The sequence below is a fragment of the Ischnura elegans genome, chromosome 4, assembly GCF_921293095.1.
Source record: "Ischnura elegans chromosome 4, ioIscEleg1.1, whole genome shotgun sequence".
NCBI classification, from domain to species: Eukaryota; Metazoa; Arthropoda; class Insecta; order Odonata; family Coenagrionidae; genus Ischnura; species Ischnura elegans.
The window spans coordinates 77,743,706-77,765,424 of NC_060249.1; the positions used below are offsets into that span (position 1 = coordinate 77,743,706).

At 40.1% G+C, this 21,719-nt stretch overlaps 1 protein-coding gene across 1 annotated transcript in view; it reads left to right on the forward strand.

The window, feature by feature from the left end:
- The window catches only part of LOC124157691 (zinc finger matrin-type protein 3-like), a 116,525-nt gene that overhangs the window by 72,255 nt on the left and 22,551 nt on the right, over positions 1 to 21,719 (forward strand). The gene's annotated exons all lie outside the window — the stretch shown is intronic.

Below are 21,719 nucleotides of genomic sequence, written 5' to 3' on the forward strand. Positions count from 1 at the left end.
GCGGCGGTTGGTTGGAAATCGGGGACGAGATGAGAGAGGCCTTGGGGTGGTTAGCGCCTTTGGGGATAAGGATTCGGGGGTCCTTGGCAGAATTTAGGCCACAGGATCGGAGAGAGGTGAGAGCAGAACTATCGGGAAGGAACTGGCGTTTTTAGGTCATAGAAAGGTTCTGAATCTTGAAGAGAATAAGATCTGGCTTTGAGTCAGAGCTGGGAAATACCGGAGGTCGTTTGGTGGTAATAATTCGAATCCTGGACGAATACGTCAGGTACGCAAACAGAATTTTGGTTTTATTTACAAATTATCTCTCTTGCATTTTAAGCACGACTGTATTTCGGTGATAAAAATCATTTATCTTTACTTGAACTCGTTCCAGGTTGTCCCGCGCTCGCGCCAAATTTCCTTAACCACGTAAGCAGGATACCAACTACCCAACTTAACCAAAGCCTCACATTTTCGGGGTCATGTTGTCCTGAGGGAGGACACGGTGAGGTGTGCTACCAAGCATGCGATGCCACAAAGTATGTGATGCATGTTGGTGCGTATAGCGCCTCAGTTCCGAGTTCGAAGCCAGACTTTTTTTTCGATCTTGACAAATTTTTCGGTAATATTTGCGTAAAATCCAACCATAAATATTTGCGTATTTACTCAGCGATGCACTTGTTCAAGTTCTACAATTCCACTGAGAAAAGAATAATTTGCAGGATATACCCTTAAAATTGTATTTATGGGAAGGTGAAGAGTAGGAAAAATGTAGATTATACGTTAGAGATGTTTTGAAACTTACCATTAGTAAGCAATAGAAATATGTATATTTAATCTCTCTGAAAAAATCTCCATATTAATCTCAGCCTTACTTTAGTTTTAATCTCCAAATCCTCCACAAATCAATTTTTCCGTTCCTAGCGTCTCGAAATCTCAGGGTTACACCAAATCAATTGGATAGGTTTGCGAGTGAAGGAAGGAGATAGCGAACGGGAAGGATGGATACTTGCTTCTTGCTTGAGAACAAATGGCACTCGGTAATTTGGAAAAAATGATGCGCCAAGCTGGCCATTCACGACGGAACTACCTTCACGTTCACGGAGCATTTAGTACATACTTTTATTCTTTCGAGTTTGTAATTCCTGGTGAAAGAGATGCTGGTTTGAATATAAGATAGTTATAATCGAGAAAGGGTGGTGATTGTGATCCAGTGACAGCTCCCTATTGGAGCCTAAGAGCGTTGGTAAGCCCTGTTGTAATGAAAGGAGAACCTGAATGCCCACAGGCAGATCTTTCTATTAATTCTGCACACCTTGAAGATACTTGTTATAAGTCGGTTGCCTCGTATAATCAAAAGAGATCACATCAGGCGCTTAAGAATCAACTGATAGATGGGTGAATGGATCCGCAAATTTCTTAAGTGAAGCCATTGATTTGTAATTATTTCGTTGAATCGGATTTGTTGTCATATAATCACGAAATAATTGAGATTATCCAGTGAGGAACCTTTTCATCAATTTTCTTAAAAGTGGTTGAAATAATAAAATGGTATTCATTAAATACTAAATAACCTACATATTGCTTGTAAAGTTACCGAAATCGGTGATATTTAAAATCATTTGTTGGATAATACATACAAGGAAAAATTCATGTAGAAAAAATATGATTGATAATATAATCAGTTTCTTATACCTATCTAATTAGTTGTTCCGATTTGAATTTTGAAATATAGTTCTGAGTTGGATGAATCATATATTTGCAATCGAGTAGTTAGGATCTGATCGAGTTGTTAGGTGAATACATAATCGTACATAATATAGGGACCCCTTTGTTGGCCAAAGTAATAAAACAAATAAGGTCACATCCCCAAAATTTGGCTAGTGACTCCTACATTCTTATTGCTACAAGGTTTCCAAACGACCTTAAGTAATCCTATTATATCTAATCTATCTAGGATTTATTTCTATCTTGTAGGTCTGGAAAAATGTCATTGCTTGGGTTTGAGATCGAGATGATCTTAAGCGATGCAAAAAATAAGGCTTGTTGTAAAATAAAAAAGAGATAATATTTGATATCGACCAAAGATTTGTATTTGGAATGTGAATTTGCAAGCTTAAGCGTTTCCTACTACTTCACTTAGTAGGTGTGGGCTTAAAAATGCGTAGAAGCTGAAGATCACTCCGCGCGTAATAGCTCTCTGAATCGGACCCGAGGTTTTTTTCTGCGTAGAAGTCAACCAATCCCGGCAGAATTGTGACGCGGGGATAATAACGAAGGCTCCCGAAAATCCATGGATGTCGTTTCGGGTCCTAAAACACCTGCTGTGAGCTTTCCAAGGGGAGGAGGAGGAGGAGGTAGTGTGGCGAGGTGGGGGAAGTGGGGGGGGGCGAAGGAGAGAGAGGAGGTGGGGGTAAAGTCGGCGGTTGGGGAAGAAAGAAGGAGGGAGTGGTGGATAAGGAGGGGTAGAGAAGGGGAAGGGCATGGACCAAGGGCGGAGTGTGTCCTAAGGGTGAGAGTGGATCGATATAAACAAACACCTCTCTTTTTTTCCACCCCTTTTCCTCCCTCCCATTCCCCTCCACCCTGAAGGCATGGCTTTTCTGCCTTTCATCCCTCCTCACCCCACCACTTTCACCCTCTTCGTCCCTCTATCCTCCTCCCCATTTCCCTCCCCTCCAGCTGTATCAAACTGCTTTCTCCTCCCCGTCCTCGGCTCAACTCTTTTGTCAAGTGGGTTCGTAGTTGGGTGGGGAAGGGGTTGGAACGGGGGAAACCCTTCTTACATATTTTTGGAGGACGGGCGAGACAGATAGGCACCGTCACAGCCCGCGAGGGATTCGCGACTCCGGGTGGGATGGGGTTGTGAAGTGGAAGGGGGTTGAGATTCCTCCCTCTGGCGGGACCTTCCCCTCTCTTCTCCCCCTCTACCCCTCCACATCTCCATCATGAGTATCACTCTTTTCTATCACCTGAGATATCCGCGCGTCCTTTTATGTGAGCTATTTTTCCAGCCCCAAAAGTGTCTATTTGCGAAGTGCTCAGGCAGTCAGCAATGGAAGTTTTGCCCGAGAGCGTGAGAAAGATTTCTATTCATGGGTATTTAGCCCTCAACGAAGTTCAAGACGGCTTTTTTATTCATCTTTCACAGCAATGGAAATATAACACGTAGCACCAATGCGAATAGAAGATTTAATAATGCAGTAGGGTACATAGAATTAGAGAATTAACCGAGGGATAGCGTCGGTGAATCTTTTTCGCAGACATTCGTAAATCCACGGGGTCGTGAAAAATCTGCAAAGTGTATAATAATCATGTTGTCCTATGCTTGAACAAAGATCCTTTGATTCTAACCGTGATTTCGTCTGTCTTCAGAACCTAATTTTTCACTGCTTAACTCGTTATCTAGTGTGAGTTCAGGCTTGGAGGAGTTATGGCAAATGATTTTTTCCTTGGTAAATAATTGCAGAAAATTATCATATATCTTTGGGATTAATTCCTTCATTTACTTGCTTTTTTGTTCCATCTAAATAGAGCTTTACACTCTTAGGGAATCCATGTGGTGGCTGCTCAATTCGTTATTAAAATTCGGCTCGTAGAAGTTTCCTTTTTATGCGAGGCACATTTCAATTACCAGATGTCTTAGTTGACATTCTGTACCTTTATACGACTGTGATGCTTACTGCATCCGCAGTCTGGTCGTGAATTGGTGACCTGAGTGTTTAAGAACTAATTTATTGTGTACTTCTCAATTATCTTACTGCTCTGGAATGTTTTGAATTAGGAATGTTTCCTATTTCTTTTGTTTATTTGTAATTTCTTTTTCCATGAAAAATGTATTTCCGATTGCAGGGGGCGGCATTTTACGTTTGATTAGGGCATGGTGTTATGATTAATGGTAGAATAGAGGATTTTAGCCATGGAACTTTTTACACCGTCTCCATTAAGTGACGAAGTAAGAATAATTTTTCGCTTTTGTATAGTAATAAAATGAAATTGGTGTTTGTAGCTACATCCGTGGTCTACTAATTGCGATTCAGTTTTATCATTACCAAAGGAGACTTGAGGTAGGTCAGGTGGTCTGAATTATATGATGCCGTTAATGCTCTCCATAAGAACTCGGTAAGTTCAGGCATTGATGGATCTTAAATTAGACCTAGACCATTTACGTCCAGACACCCAAAAAAAGCCTTCTCATTAAAATTTTTATTATTCTTAATGACCCGTTTAAGCGTAGATTTTTTCCCATGCTAACGGGGTCAAAAGTCTTGATATATCGCTGTAATGATTTTTTGAGCCCGTTCGGGTCGTGGCAAAGGCTTAATTCAGAAGGACATTAAAGAACGCAGTGTTACTACCAATGTAGGTTTTTTAAATCATACTTGATTGAGCATTAATATTTCCGAATTTTTATCTAATTAGAGTAATGGCAATGTTATTGAAAACAAGGTTAATCCAGTTTTGACTTCGAGCTGAGCAATAAATTTTATCGTTTACTTAATGTTTCACTTTAGTTTCCTTGTAGAAAATATTTTACAAATTATTCAAGTTTTAATCATGTTTACCCTTAATTCCCGAATCTATTTATTATTTTCCTCACTCACTCAGTGGTTCAACGCTAGGGTTGGTTTGTATAGGTGAGGGTTGAGCTCATCAAAAAAAGGCACTGACAAGTGAATTTCTCATGCCTGTGGCATGGATAGGGAGATCAGACCTTTCCCTGGGCCACGTCGCACTTCGTCGAATTTTTATTTTTCTGTTGGCAGCAAAAAGTTACTCTTCGCATGCTCTGTTTGGAAATATTGTTCTTTAGGCTTCATATGTTGCGTAGTGTGAAGAAAATCCCGAAAGCGTTGCAGTTTTGCCCGCTACCCTTTAAGCTCTTGTATTACATCTCTTCATTTTGTATCTTGAGCCCATAAAAAAATATCGTTCGGAGAAATGTGCAAGTTTTCTGCAATCCCCCGGGTATAATCTTCTCCATTCTCCCTCTCCACTGCCTCCTTCGCATTTCCCTCCTTCCCATTGTTCGTTTTTAATTTTTTTTTGCTCGGTACAGACGTTTCGATTATTGTCGTGGGGGGTATTTCGTGTCGGCTTTTATTGTCCTGAGTGGGGTATGACAGAAGAGAACTAGGAAGAGGGAAGGGTTCTGGAGGGGAGAGAAAGAATTGGAGGGGGTTTTTGAGGCGCGATTTTCGTTTTTCCTTTTTTTATACTTCGGAAGTGCGTGCTAGAATTCGGCGTTGGGTACGCAAGGGGAGAAAACTCGGCGGGGAGCCTCAGTCCCGGGGTGAGAAAAAAAATTAGTGGCTCCGGAAAGGGTGGTAGGGATATTGTGTGTGTGGGAAGAATTTTTCCGAGTTCCCCCACTGCCGGTGGATGCCTGGGGTGTGTAAGGGTTTTGCGGGCAAGGGCGCTGGGATCCATCGGGGGTCGGGTGCCAGTGAAAAATGTGTCCTTCTTGCGGGGAAAATATATTCTATTCGGATCGCGGGGGTGCACCCCTTCCTCTGTGTTCAGGGAGGGTGGGTTTAGGACGTTTCTTCACCCCTTCTCGTATCGCCGTCCCCTCTCCCAGGAAATGTTTGGTACTCCGAAGCCATTCGATGCGTATTTCGAAACGTTTATTCCATTTTTTCTCTCTTTCCATCCCAGGCTGAAAGCAAAATTGTATTTTCATGAGACTCCTCCTCCCCTCGCGCGGAATTTTTCGCCGCTGATGAATTGTCTCTTTGCGCGGGGCGAGCCAAACGATTTCCTCCCTATTTGGTCGGAACGTATGGCCATTATAGTTTTCACCGTAAAATTGCCCTAAGCCGCTATTTTTTCTAGCCCTGTTGAAATTAAGCTCAGGGGGTGAATTAGGAGCTCTGTTGGTAATCCCGCAGGTTTGTTCAGTTAATGATAGTCATCAATAACCTCTATATATGTTGGTATAGCCAGTTTAAATTTTCTTAGTGTTGATTTCTAAGCATATTTAAGAGGTTTTTTTTTTTAAATACACCTATCTTCTCTTTGTGGTGGAGTTCTATAATAAAAATGAAATATTTTGGCCTTGATATTTTGCTGGTGTATACCAAGTGGGGGGTTATCTTTGACTTTGACCGCGAAAACTAACGGGGGATACATTTCAGTCTGTTAAATTAGCTTGGAATAGTCAGGCTTAGATTGGTTCATTTTCTCTGCAGGGAGGTATGTTATTGTTTTGAGGCTTCTTTGAGATAGAAGAAGTTATTGACAAAATACTGGCGATTTTCGACCTCCTGGAAATTTATTTCATGCAATATCAGTTTCGTCTCGTGTGTTTGTTTGCTAATCCACTTAACATACCCTTATAAATATTATTACTTGAGAATATCTTGGAGAAATTGAAGCACTTGTCCGTTAAAAATATTAGATATTTGAAGGGTATTCATTTGCAATTGCACTTATATATGCGTTACTTAAATTTTATCTGAGTAGTCTGTATATTGTTACTTGCAGGTAGTGTTCCCTTTAGCCATGTGCATAGGAACTGTTACTGCGTATGCTTCCCGTGAATTTTTATTATTTTCTATGTTGACTCGCAATTTCTCGCCGTTAGGAGTCGCACGATATTGGCATTACAGCGATACAGCCTTTCGGTATTTATGTTTTTTTTACATTTGAGCGGCAACGAAGGGGTCTGTGGCAATAAAATCTGGTAGCCAGGGGGACAGATATTAAAAAATGAAGATCAGGACGCTCGCGGAGAGGTCTTTATGCTTCGAAATGGCATTTGAAGCCTTAATTATTGTTTTATTTCCGATTTCAGTATTTCGTGCGTGCGCTGCATACGGATGTTCTTTTTGGTGGACTTAATGGTTCTTTTTTGTGGAGAGATAAAAGTTATTGCTAAGGCTCAAGCATTTTTGTTGAATTTCCTTCCCTTCTCCTTCGACATAATAGCTCTTATGTGTTACGAATGGTAACGGTTTATAATTGATAGTTAAATGAAGTGTCTTTGCTACCAAAAGAATGAATCGAAATTAGGACTAGAATGCTAGACTCAACATCTCGGTTTTGTATCCATGAGATCATGTGAACTCTCTTCACTGCTCCTAACGGTGTAACATATTTAACGGCGATATGAGCAAATATTTATTAAGTTTACAAGCTGGTGAAGAATCACATTTTTTCCGGTAGGATCTGTATGGTTTGCCCCTATTATTAAGTAAATTGTTTGTTTTGTATTTTGAATTTCAGGTTCCATTATTTTTGTGTTCGTTATTCGTGTTTTTCAATAGATAATTAGAGTAGTAATATTGCATTTTGAGTTTTTATTCGGGACGACGATGAAGAACTTTTCTTGTCATGTGATAACAGTTTTTAGTAGGGGATCATGTTGCTCGTTCATTTAAGTGGATGGGGATACGTTGATTCTATGACAACATCTGCTTCACTTTATTTCTCGAAGGGGTAGAAATCTTTTTGACGTTGTTTCCTTGTCATTAATCTTCAGTCCATTTCAGTAATTGCGACGGCGAGTTAATCACGTTTCAGTGATGAACATCTTTTTTGAAAAAAATATGTATGTTCTGAGTTTTACATGAAGGGTAGGATTTTTCATGAATGAAAACAGCGTTTAATTTTGAATTACGCAACCAAGATTTTTTTGCTGATGCCACATGATATTTCGCGAAAAATGTGAAATGGTGGTCATCATCAGTGGTCGAATTATTTTTCGTACCACGAGAAGAATGGATAGAGCTGGTTTCTTTTATTTGCTCATCTTCATTTTTCTTTCATTTCAAGACTTACTTTAAGGTAGTAATAAAATTGTATACCCGTTAGTGTTGAATATTATATGCAACAAGGTTTCTTTACGGTCATGCTCAAAATATCTTTTTACAGCGGGAATTAATCCCACACTGAGTAATATGAAAGAAATCAATTCTAAAAGGTTTTATGTCGTACCTAACTTCTCTCTCTTCCCCATCCAAACTTGTTCTTCGATTTTCGACGGTGAGAATTGGGGGCTTTCATATGACCGATTCTTGATTCCTCCCTTCTTGTTAAAAAATAACACGACGGGATGGAGAACGAGCGAGAAAACCTAATAGTTAATATTACTCGAAGGGGAAGCGTGGAAATGGTTTTCCCATCTCCATTTTCCTCCCCTGGGAAAAACGCCTGTTGAAGAACTATGAATAAAAAATGGTAATAATAACTTCTGACTTTCTTCCTCTCTCCCTTTCGGCTATCCCCCCCTTTTTAGCTTTTGCCCACCCTTTCCCCAATTTATCCTTCTCTTTCCCGACGCCAACCGCGCCAGTAGTAGTACTGCTCCTTGATTCTTTATCCTTCCAACTCCCTCTTCTTTCATTTTCCCCACTGCACATTACACCCGAAAATTCCTACACCCTTTAATGCGGATCCGTTGATTTAGTTCTCCGGGCAGTTCTCACCCTCTTTTCCGGTGTCGGGATTTTTCCTCGGGTTGGGTGGCGTAGTAGTAACGTTCAGCCGGGAGAAATGAGAGTTCTGTGTGGGGTATGGGGGGACCCTTACCACCCTACTACCCATCCCCCTCTGTCGCCCTCTCTATCCTCGCCCCATCCCCCCTGTCCCTTTCCACCGCCACCCTAACGTGGCATAAATCACCCCACGGCGAAATATTGGCGGACCTTAACGCACATCGGGCGAAATAAAAAATGAGTTCTCGATTCTTTTCGCTCGGCATCGGGCCTGCTTCATTTATGCCGCTCATAAATCCTCTCGCAGGAAGCTATCCTGATACCCTCCACCCTTATACAACCTCTTCCATGCATACTGTTTCTATTATATGGAGTCTGGCCATTTCCTCAATACTTTTCTTCGTAGGGTGCGTGAGCCCTCGTCTCCATTTTTACCCTGCATCTTCTGAGTTCAGGCGTCGTGCCCTTTATACATTCATCCTTTTAAATTTCGCTAACGTGACGCATCGTAGGTGTCCATCCTATGAACCATGCTGTGACGACAGATTTTGACTATGGTTTTCACTTCACGCCTTTTCAATCCCCCCTTTTCAAGTCCACATTTATCACGTGCGAGGAGAGCATATTTCGTTTCGCATTTCATATGGAGACCTATAGCAAATAATATGAGGTTCGCGTAACTTCCTGCCATAGCGTGCTCGCTAAAGCTATGGTTAAATTATTACGTACGTCAGTTTTTATGAACTTGGTGAGTAGTAAATCATATCAAATTGCTTTTGAAACCCCCATAACAATGGAGACCTATTCCTTATTTGCCTTGGCTAAATATGGTTGCTATAGGGTGAAGTTATTGAAGATGGAAGTTACGCAGACTGAAACTTAGCTACATCAAAATAAACAGAGACAAGTTTTCAAGTTATTTTTCATGGAGTTTATTGTTTAATTTTGGCGAAATACACCTCAATGTCCACGACATCTTTACAAAACACGGCTAAAGGAATGGATGGAAATAATCACTGAATGATGAGAATTGTCTCTTTCTCCTTCAGGACTCTTCCCTCTGGCCTGGGAAAAAAATGAGCTGGTTTCATACCCTTAATGCGTGCAAGCTGTAACTTAATTTTTTTATACATGTTAGGCTTTCATTAATAAACTACCGCAGTATTCTCAACGAAGGAGGTAGTTGGAAGAGTTTGCCTCTTGAATTCCCACAGTTTGACGCGACAGCATCAAGTGGACTGACTTTCTTATCATTTTACTCTTATGGACCTGCTTTGTTTGGTTAGTTTCCCACTAATGTAAGCTTCGCGAAAATCTGATTCGGCCGCCCTATATACCGTGACCAAGTGTACCGTCTGCATCATAGAATGGCAACTAGGAGTGCGTCAGGGTAATTAATCAGTGTGTTCAAGTTACGAAGGCATTGTATTCCCAGGCTGCGATGAGAACCTTAAGGAATGTTTGCTAATATTAAAATAAAGTTTACATAAATGGCCTCGGTTTTCTCAAGGTGTTGGTCGTGCCATTCATGCATACGTGAGAATTCCCCCTCTCATTCCCATTTAGAATTCACTGTTATTACTCTCTAGGAAAATATTCAACCCCATAATTAAAAATATTGAGCGTAAAGTTTTGAAATTAGAGATATTTTCTAATGAATTTACTTTTGTTTTGTCTAATTTCCTTCCTAAGGAATTAATTTTGCTATGCTGTTATTGACATTAAAAAGCTTGATATTCTTGTTAAGCTCATTAAAATGTGGATTGATATAGGACACGATATGCTTCTGTTGTTTTTTCCTCAAATGATAGGGTTTCGTAATTAGCATCATACATCATCTGCTTCCACGATTTATCACGGACTTAATGAGGTGGCAGATTTCAAATTACGTGTTTTCTCAAGAGAGACATTATTTTCTGGCGATACTTTTACCCCTCCCCCCCAAGTTTTATGGCTTTCCGTCGGTTATGCTATCACAAATTTTGCTCCCTAGTTGATTATTGTTCGATTTCACTTCCCATCCCATTTTCAGTAGGAAGTATAGTATTTACTCGTATTTGTGCATTTTTATTTTTATTCACTAGAAATATATTTCTATCTCAAGCGATCGCATCGCTCCTTTCGACCAGTCGTATTTTGTCTTTTTGTGACATATTGCTATTTTAAAACTTGCGCTACCGTCATCAAATATAAAATATAAATAATAGACCTTGGTAAATATAAGTTTGTATCTAAGTAATAAAAAATACAAATGAGAAATTGTTGAGGATTTTTTTATTTTAGCGTGATATAGAAAAGGATCTCCCCTAAACACCCTAATAACTTCGAGATGGCAGCCTATCTTTTAAGCGAGTATTACGTCTTGAAAAGCACCAGTCGAGCTGAAGGGATGAGTCCTCTCGCATGCAGGCACTGCCGTCGAAGCTTAGTAGCGCTTGTTGTATATATTTTTTGTGTGATTGTTGTATTCTTGCGTGGTGAAGGCAAATGATTACACATATCGCTATGAAAATCCGTTTTCCACCGAGAAATAAAGGACTTCAATAAACTTGGTAGGACTCTGTGCGTTTATTTCCTTTTTTATTATTTTTATTTTTTTGCTTAGCTTTTTTAGTCGTGATATCATTCGTAATGATACAAACAGCTGTAGTAATTTTCCACACTTTTTAATTTGCTCTACCGGTTTCAATGTTTTCACATCATTATGAAAATATGTCTCTGATAGCTGTCTCTCTGACAGCTCTTGATAATGATGTGAAATTATTTAAACCGGTTGAGGAAATTAAAAATTGTGGACAATTACTACAGCTGTTTGTATCATTACTATCGATGAATTTCCACGAAGTGAACTCGTCGACAATCAATTTGGCTGATACCCTTCGTTACACGCCTATGTGGGCGGCTTGCGGAGTATCATAGATGTACGTGAATTTACGTATTTTGTTGAATTCAAAAATTAACCATGGTTTAATGACTAATTGCTAACTGATATACTGATACAACTATTCTGAGTGTTACTAACGCATATGGATAATGTGAGGCGGAATCACCGTTGGGCTTCAAATGATCTTGGTTGTGTGATCTAGTGCAGCTCAAGGGAAGGAGTAGGAGAAGATTTATAATTAATCCGGTTTATGCAGATGAGAAACATTTTTAATTAAGGGAATCGTACATTAATGCTCTTTAACAGGTGACTTCGGGTATTTGATTTTTGATGCAGTAGACTACGGCTATTCCGTGTTTGGATAAAGGGCGTGCACGTCTGTGATCACCAAAATCCCAGAATTTTAAAAGTATTTGAGACAATTTGGGCTCCGTTTCTCCATCTTAGCGGAAGTCTATTCCATTAGTTAGTTTTTCATCTCCACGGATCATGGCTGAATTCCCTGCAGTCCCTTACTTAGGCCGCGAGCTAAAATGTGTTTGCCCTGCACTCGACTGCTTCCGCGACGCTGGAAGTATTCCATTGGCTCCCGCAGATCTATTCTCATTAAGAAACAATCAAAGCAGTTTTCCATAGGCGTAGATTTGTTTGGGCAAACATCTTTTCGGAGCAGGGATCTCTTTGAATGCTTTTTCCCTCGGTCCGATCCTTAATTTTACTCCAACCCCTCAGCCTGGCCCCTATCTCCCCACCCGCTTACTCTTCTCTTTCGTGGCCGCATTCCGACTTGAAGATTAAAGTGCTTTATCGTCTTCACTGCCCCGGAACCCGACCTACCTCCGTTCCCTCTCTCTCTCTATTTCACTCCATTTTATGTCTCAATTTCCGTCATAACGATTTTCATTTGTCTTAAGAATTAAAAAAATGAGGGACGAAATGGATTCTCTCTCTCCTTAGAGTGATTTTTTGTGGGTAAGCTCATCTCCTCTCCTCCTTCGGCGTCTTCATCTCCGTCTCCTTCCCAACTTTAGTTTTGCATTCCTGGAATATCTCTTTCCCTTTCCGCCCTGATCAAGTCTGGAGATATTCGCTGTCTTTCGGGAGATTATTATTCGCCTTCATTTTTTCGGGAACATATTATTCACCATCTTTCATTCGCATTAATCTTATTGGTTAATTATACATATATTTGTCATTTGTGCTACCTTTATTGCGGCTCAAATTATTTGAAGAATTGTATTTGGTAGGTCAGCATTCGCAAATTAAGTGGTACATTAAGGGAATTAATGACTCCTGCGCTCGGGTCCGTGACGTTTGTTGACATTTTAATTACCCCTCTCGTTACGTATTTTCTTTCGTCACTTTTTTGGGGTCCTCTATGACCAGGAGTTTAAGAAATTTGCATTTGGTGGCGATAAAATAAAACAAAAGGATTGGAGTATGAATGAAATTGCTTTTGAAATAATACCATTTGTAATTTAATTTTATCTGACAATAAAATAGCCTAATAGAAACATTCCGTATTTTATGCGAATGAAAAAAATACGAGTGATAAGACGATGAGACCCCGAATACAATTTCGTATTACTACGTGAATTTTCATCTTCATGTCCCTCGTAGTTTAAGTCTTCCTTAATCTTCATGATATTGCCGTTAAGATCTGTGGTTTTGTGATATTCCATGTTTTTAAGTATGAAATAATAAACTCTCTTATTAAAATAGATGCACAGTGGAGTAATTTCTTCTCTTCAAAGTAGTGCTGTGAACCTATTCCAGTATTTCCTCATTGTTTATCTTATCAGTTTTATATTTTTTATGCTAACCACTGAAGTGTCTGAAATTTTAATGACTAAAACATGAAATGAGAGCAGAGAATGATCGATAACTTCTGAGATGATGCCTTAATAGCCGTGATATTAATCTACTATTACTATTTTGCTTTCTCTATTCTTTAAATTTCACATTTATTTCAAATCAAATGTAATGGGGTTCCCTTATTTTCAATTAATTTACCTAAACTTTGCATTGAAGTTAATGCATCGTTTTCGTGTATGCTAAAGTATTGTAATAAGGTTTAGCTACAAATTTTTAAGTTGTTTGTTTTTGTAAATATAAGTGATTGGTTTTGGAAAAAATAGGGAAATTTTGAGGTTTACGCAAATGGGTGGGCATATTAGTCTTCGGCTCGAAGCTGGAACCTGGAGGAAATTCGTGGAATGTATCCACTGCGTTCAGGATAGCGTGAATATTTTATGTAAATGTAATTGTAAAAAATTATAGTCATTAAAATATTCCCTCATGTCAGTAAATACGGCGAGCATAATTCGTAATTTTAAAGCTCGTCATTCGTTTTATTTTGCCAATCATAATAGTTCTCCAACGATGATTAAATCTAAATATTATTCACCAAATATTCCATTGCAAATGCCGCGAACGTTTCTCGTTTATTTAAGAATATGTTTCACTGCGTTCAGGATAGTGTGAAATATTTTTATGTAAATATAAGTGCAAACACTTTTGTCAATGAAATTTTCCAAAAACATTCGACGATAATAATCCATAAATTTAAAGCTCGTCCTTCGTTTCATTTTGTAAATATTAATAATTCTTTTACGATTTTTGAATCTAAATAATATGCACCTAATGTTTCATATTAAATGCCGAGAACGTTTTTCGTTCGCTTTAGTATCTATGAAACTTGTGATTTTTGTACACGTACATGGACATTAGAAACATTCCCCTAGCAACGCGACGCGCTTTCCTCCTTTCCACCACGAAGAAAATTTCAATATTCATTAATCCTGGCAGTCTGAAAGAAGGCTCTATGTCCCTCCTGTTCCGCGTCAACTTTTTTGTGACTCCGGGAGTTGCAAATCAAAGGGATGGAAATTCGCAATTTGCGACATTTTTCATATCGATTCCGTATGCCTCAGAGGTCTTGAAAGGACCTTCCCTCTCTCTCTCTCTCTCAAATTAAGAAAAATAAGCGAAGGAGAGTTGGCGTGTGGGTGTAAGACAGAAAAAAAAGATAGAGAAAGGGATACGGCGAATGGAAAAGGGGAAGAAATGGTTGGATTTTTGGAAAGGATGTTAGAAAGCTGGGAAGGGTTGAATCACGGTTGAGGGACCCAGAAAAATCGGAAACGAAATTGGTGGGTGGATAAGATACATAAGTGGTAAAGGATTTGCATAAGAAATAGGAGAGGATAACATAGGGAAGACGAGGAAAGCCACGAGATAACGCAGCGGGGGCACAAGAGTTCGAGTGATAGTCTGAAAGAAATGCGTTCACCGGAGTAAAAGTGGTAAATTAATTGATGGCGGATTTGAAATTGAACAAAAAATTTCCGGAAATGTTTTTTATTCCTTAGTGAATGCTTTGTTGGGTATAGAGACAACCTTCCCTCGTATCGTGAAACTTGTAATTTTTTCCATTTCCCATACAGCAAGGTCTGATTTTTGAAAGATGAAATTTTTGGGTGGCGATAATTGGGACTGATTAGTGTTAACAAGACGGCTGAGGTTGTGAGAACGCCATACAGTCAAAGTTTTTGGGCCGAAAGATTCAAGGACTTCATTCAAGGAAATTTCTGGGCGTGCGCTTCCATTACTGTAAACTTGATTGGAGTTTCGAATCACTTTTGATCCGGGTATTTGTCACACTCTGTTGAAAATTTCGGCTTGCTTAGAAGAACCCGCAATTAGAAATCACTTCAGGGCTTGAAAATGCATGTTTCACTTCCGAAATTTGGCGCATATTTTTTTATTCGTGTTAAAAAATTTTTGATGTAAGCTTTATATCGTTGTAGCCCATTATAATCGATTGAAGGTACAGATTAAGATGTTTTACTTGTAAGTTATTATACCTTTTTAGGTTTACCTGTTTAATGTGATGCGAACACGGGGAAATTCAATTCCAAGCGTGATTCCTTCATGGTAACTTGGGTGTTTCTGTGGCTGTTTATAGTTCAATCAATCTCATCAAAGTGGTGAGTTTCTCCTTTTTGCGGTTGAAGGCTTCCATTCTTTTCGGAACAGATTTTCCATTGGTCTGCTTTTCTAGAGAGCGTAGAGAGCGACCGCTCAAACTCAAACCACTGTTTTCACACGTTGTATGATCATATCTATTTTAATTCTCCTAGAGCAGTGTATCGACCCAATAGTTGTTTATGCGTGATTCACGGTGGAGTAAACGTGATACTTTTTTTGACAAAATCATCGATGAGGAGGTCTGAGTGACGAAATCTTGAAGATTGCACGTTAATTAAGGACTAATGCGTTCCGGGGCTGAAATCCGTGATTGGGTATTCACGGCGGGGTTCTTTTATATTTTTTTCGGACGTGAATGGTCTGGTGACGTCCCGGGATGCCATCTCTTCCTCGCGACGCAGCTTGCGCGAAATTTTAGGATTTGGAGTGTTGGAGGCAAGGGGAAGGGCGGGACTGGGAAACCAAGGGAGAGAGGGAGACGTTTTCAAGTATGGGGTCAAGGGTGGAATTTTCCCCCGTGCCCGACTCCTATGAAGTCATTGGCGGCAAGCTGATGGCTGGGAGGTGGAGGAGCAGGGCCGAAGTTGGGTTAAGTACCAATAAAAAGTAACTGGAATTACTTGCAACCACTATTTAACATCTGTTAGAATCAGTTAGGAGTATTAGTTACTATGTTGTAAAGGAAGAAGTTCGATTCATGTTACGAGTTCAATTACTTTCCATAAAACTTTGAAGACTTTGGATGCAAGGTAATCAATATTTTGCGTTTTTAAGTGGCAATTTTAACAAGAAGTGTTAATAATAAGCAAATAGTGCATGGATTCTATTTTTTATTTCATAGCGACGCATTTAGGAAGGGCGGGTATTTTTGGATATCACTGAATGCGTTCTGTCGATATTTTTGGTACAAATATTTTAGTGCGGTATTACAGAGAAAGTGATGACTACTTGCGGAAAACAAAGAGGAGATAACGAATAATTGTTATCTGCATACGTTTCAATGAATTGACTACAAGTAGAAATACCGTACATAAATTCGTTATCGTAGCCTCTCATCCCTTTTCTTATCTCTAAGGTAAACATATCATATACACTACGAAAATGCCCTGAAGAAGGTATAAAAATATACTGTATTGTTGACCAAAAACTTTGATTCCATTGTTAAAGATCTACTCTACGAGACGCCAATCTACGATGAAGAGTCATGTTTGTGTATATGAAGATATTAAGTCAAAACAAGTAATGTACCATCTCAAATTTTATCGTTAACGTTAACTGAGATGCTTTTCCCCTCGGTACTCATCTCCGACGTCGAGCTTAACTCCTGGTTGCAGGGAACATCTCATTTTTTTCGCGGAGGGTGAGGGGGGTTGGGACGACGACAGGAGTATCCCAGGCGAGGAGGCTGGAAGATGTGGAGAGGATGAGGATCGGGAAGCTCATGACGAAGGGGGCAGGGAACAAATAAGGAGGAGAGTGCCCTGGGAATGGGGCTGCCCAACCGGACCGTCTCGGTGGCCCCGCTAATTGGGTCGTCATTCCCTGTGCTTCCCTCCCGGCCTTCCCAATGTGCCTCCTCCTGTTTTTCCAGACTTGCGCGCTAACCATCCAGAGGTGGGCTTCTCTTCCCTATTCAGTCCACCTGCGTATATTGGGTCGGGATTTCTATGCGACCGACAATGAGTCGAGGGGATTAATCCGGTGAGGTCTCCCTCACTGCGACGAAGGCTTACTCCTGTAGCTTCGAGTTTTCCCATTACTAGAAGGGATGGTATGTGGTCTATTGAGCTCATTGCGGCCTTTTCTTTCTTTACTTTGCGTACACGCTGGTACATAGCTCCGTGTACTAGTGATTTATATGATATTTCTACTATAGTGGAAGGGAAAATGTCATGGCTGGCCTCTCAATCTGTTAAAAAAATTAAGTTTATGCCTTAATTTCGAACAACTGGACTCATCGGACTTGATTTAGTCCGCAGAATATCCATTGCCATCAGAGAAACCTAGACACTATTATGCTCTTAGCAAATTTGAGGACATCGTTTCAGCCTTCACCCATTTTTGCTTGCTCGTAATTGGCCGCCAATGATTTTGTAAGGTTTTTCAACTGTACTTTTGTATGAAATTTCAATTTTTTTGATAAATTAACGATTTTGCTGGATAGCACAGTCGGGATGGTGTATCAGGCAAACGGACGCTGGTTTTATACTGACATGATTTTTGATCGAGTACTCAAATAAAATATATGAGAATATTCCTGTTTCATGATTTACATCAACTTTCGCTCTTATCTATTTCCCAGCTGTTTTATTTAGTTGTTGAAAACTCGCGTGTAACTTTCGGAAATTGAACATTGGAAAATTGTCGCGTTTATGAATATTTAATTGCACGGAGGAAATAAATAACCGTGGAATTACATTGTAGGCTTAATCGTTTGTATTCCCCTTCATCTTGCGTAGGTTTATACATGTAACGTTTCTCTACTTTCTACCTTATTTTATGAAATTCTATTTTCTCGGCTATTTTATCGTTTGGGTTCAATGAGCGAAAATGCTGAAATCTATTATTTATTGCTTTACATTTTGACGTTCAGTTACCAGGTTGATGTCCACGACAATCAGAGCTTTGATAATTCTTTAATTTACGATGGCTGTGTAAATTGTCATTTTATGGGGATGAAGTATGTTATTAATACATGTTCAATTCATTAACTCTCGTGTAATCGTGTGGCCATGGAATTTCTTTTCTAAATCGTCATGCCATCATATCTAATGTAAATTATTCGTATTTGCTTTTGCTGTTTAGTAATTTAAGATGAAATTGAAGTTGTTTTGTGGTGAAAGAGTTGAATATTTATTTATTAAATTCTATATCAGTGGTTCGATGATGTTATTAATTCTGTATAATGTCTAAATATTACCATAAAACTGAATTATGGCGTATAACTTACTAATAACGAAAAAAATTTATCTTTAGAAAGAAAATCCTCGCAATGGCTAAGTAATTCAGACAATTAATTTAGAAACAAAACATTTACTTTTGATTTGCTTCAGTTTCTGTTTTGTGCTTTCACTTATAAACTCTAAATATTTTATCTGTATGCGATAGAATCCTTATGCATGCACGTGTGTTTACATGGAATCCAAAAGTTAGGGAGTGGATTTGGTAGTATTGATAGCTCATGGAATTTTCAGTATCTTGTCCGCTTGATGCCATTACTACGGTTCCCTAATACGTCCTAGCGATACGTCAAGTCGTTGATGAGGCACTCCATACTGCCACTCCGCATTTATTGGTCCAGCTTAGTCTACAGCTTTGATGGAGCAGCAGATGGAATAGAACCAGCATCGGAGGGAGGCTCATTAGGCTATCCGCGTTGACAGCTAATTGGATGGAGAGGAGGAAAGGAGGAAGTTAATTATTTTTTTAATTCTCTTCTTTAACCAAGCCCCACCCCTATGTTAGTTCCACTCTGGGTAAATGACACGAGCCTATTTTTGTGGTCAGCAATTTTTTCGGCAATCCGGATCGGTAAAACCTATGGGAGGAAGGGAGGAACACAGTTACTCCCGAAAAACCCTAGCCCCATGACTTAAATGCGCAGATCTGTGTATTGACCGGTTGGGGTTTAATGGCTCGAGGATGAGTGGGACTCCCTTATCTCTCCTTTTTTTTCTGCGTCTCGCGTCGTTCCATCTCAACCGGTCCCCAACCCCCTCACTCCACTTATCCCTCTTTTTACCCTCCACCCCACACCACTTCCTTCTTCTCCCTCCAATTTTTTGGTCTTCACTCGTCTCCGTGGCATTCCGCGCTCATTTCTTCCTCCCTCATCCTTTCCTCTCTGTCTTACACGTGTCTCCCCTCCCGAATGACTTGGTGCTGGGGGGAGCCCTTCTTTAGAAAACTCCTTCTCCCTTCTCTACCACCAAGAGGCGACATTATTCGCCCTCTTCAAAACGGCAGAGCCTCAGCCACCCTCTCCACGTCTCGACCTTCTCTCTCTTGAGTCGGGACGACCTTCCCTCAACCCCCTTGCCACCCCCCTCCCACTAACTCCTCACCTTCTCTTCACCCCCCATAGCACCTCTATTAATCCTCGATTCCTATCCTTCCCTTTACTTCGGGTGGGTTCCAAAAAACACTCACCGTCTCCGTCACCCTGGGCACGCAGTTGCGTTTAATGTGACTCAACCTCAAGCCCGTTTTACATGTAATTGTACAACCTGATGCGCGTGAGAACGTGCTTTTCACACTGCGTCGTAGAAGGCCTTAAATAAAATGAACGCATGCAAAATATGCATGGAAGCAGTGTGGAACAATAGCCACGCAGTTGCGTTTTATGGGATATAATCTCACACTCGCTTTACACGAAATTGCGCAACCTAATGCACTGTCTCCGTCTCTCCGGGTATGCATTGTATGAGAGACAATCTCAATCCCGTTTTACACATAATAGCAAAACCGGATAAACTTAGGAACGTGTTTTTCACACAGCATCGTGGAAAGCCATGAGTTACATGAACTTATCCACAAATGCATGGAAGCAGAGTGGAAAAATAGCTACGCAGTTGCGTTGTACGAGATTGAATCTCAAGCCCGTTTTGCTCGTAATTGCATAACCTGATGCACTTACGAACATGTTTTCCTCATTGCATCGTGGAAAGGTATGAATCACATGAACGCAAGCATAAATGCATAGACGAAATGTGGATAAATATCCCCTGCTGTAACTTAAAATTATTACAGGTCCAGTTGAGGTACAGATGAACTTTTAAAATGTTCAATTTTATGCCCCTTATATGACAGGGTTCAGGCTTGCCTAAGGTTGCCTTTTGCGGGCGGGTGGCGACCCTTTAGATTAATCCCTAGATTTTTTCTTACTTGTTCTAACTGTGATAAATATGGTGAAATGCCTGAAATTTTTGGAAAGAATTCAAGGGAACCATCACAGAGTAGCCAGCGGCGCACATTCGCGGAGTCACCCGCAAGTGCATGTTAAGTGGTGACACACCAGAGGACAGATAGTCTGCCTTTTTTGGTTTTCAAAACCGTATCTCCAGAACTTACGCCAGTTACCTTGATACTTTAGGTTCTAAATCATCTGGTTCGAATCGGGTTTTAATCCCACGGAAGAGAAATGATTATTCCTCTGTGGAAGTTTCGCAATTGCTGGATATTTTTTATTTTTTGTACATCCTATTTAGTATAGTATATTTTAGGCGTAAATCGACATGGAAAGTTTTCCACATCCCGTTTCCTTCTTCTATCTCCTCACGTCTCTATCATCCTCGGCAACCAGGCTCACTTCCCTCTCCCTTACCTCCCGTAGGCTCAAAAACCCTCACTGTTTCCGTGACTTAGTTTATGCTCGTTTTATCAGACTTCATCTGAGGATGCCATTCCGGGAAAACCAGTTGGGTGACCGATGGCTAACCGAGAGTAACCGATACAGCTGGGAAGTTCTGAATTTGTGACAGATACAGGCAATTTTCGTAAATTGAGGTGAAAATAACATGTGCCCGTTTCTTATTTTCTCATGTAAAGTTCTCAGGTAATGTTCAGTAGTGAAGGAAGGTATGGAGAAAAAAATGAGGTTTTTATGCGCCGGAGAAATATCAGCCTCAATCCAAATTATTTTCTTAAGGTATTACCTTTCCTCTGCTACTGTTTATTTGGAACCCAATAAACCAATTTCAATGAAAAGAATTATTCAGATACTCAAATTAATCGAACTTTCGCAGTCCATGTTCGTCAATATTAATAGCTTTTAGGGTAATCCAGATGAACAGAAAATTAGAAAAGCATAGCTTCCAGTCGTTTCTAGAAAGAAAGTCGTCCAGAAAACTCTCTTCCAGCACCCACCACCAATAAATTGTAGCTCAATAGAGGTGACACGGTCATTAGTCCTAATGAGGTCTCCGGCATGGGATAGGAAACGTTGGCCTTTCTAAAGTCTTGACTCCGGGTACCCCAAAAGCTATTAATACTGACGCACAGGTTCTGTTTCACAAGAGATGTACCTAATGGGACCCCTGAAGCTTCATTGAAGTTGGCATCACATAGTGAGAACAACAATTGGGTCGTTCTTTCACACCCGAAATTGCAATTCATTTTGAGAAATTCCGTAAATGGGAGATACCTCAAGATGATGAAAAAATCTTTCTCTTGCAGCCCATCTCTCGTAGGTTTAAAATAAGAAAACGCGAAAGTTGCCGCCCACTTTTCACGAGTAAATGACGTCGTTTGAGATCTAGCTCATTTACTCTTTCAGGGGAAACCTTTCATTGACGGAGGGAATCGGTCACAATAGCTTAAACAACTAACCACACGCGAATCATGCACAGGGCCTAGTGGTCGCGGAGAATCAGTGACGCGCTCGGGATGAGTTCGTGACGTCATCAAATTATCTAGGAAAGGGTTGC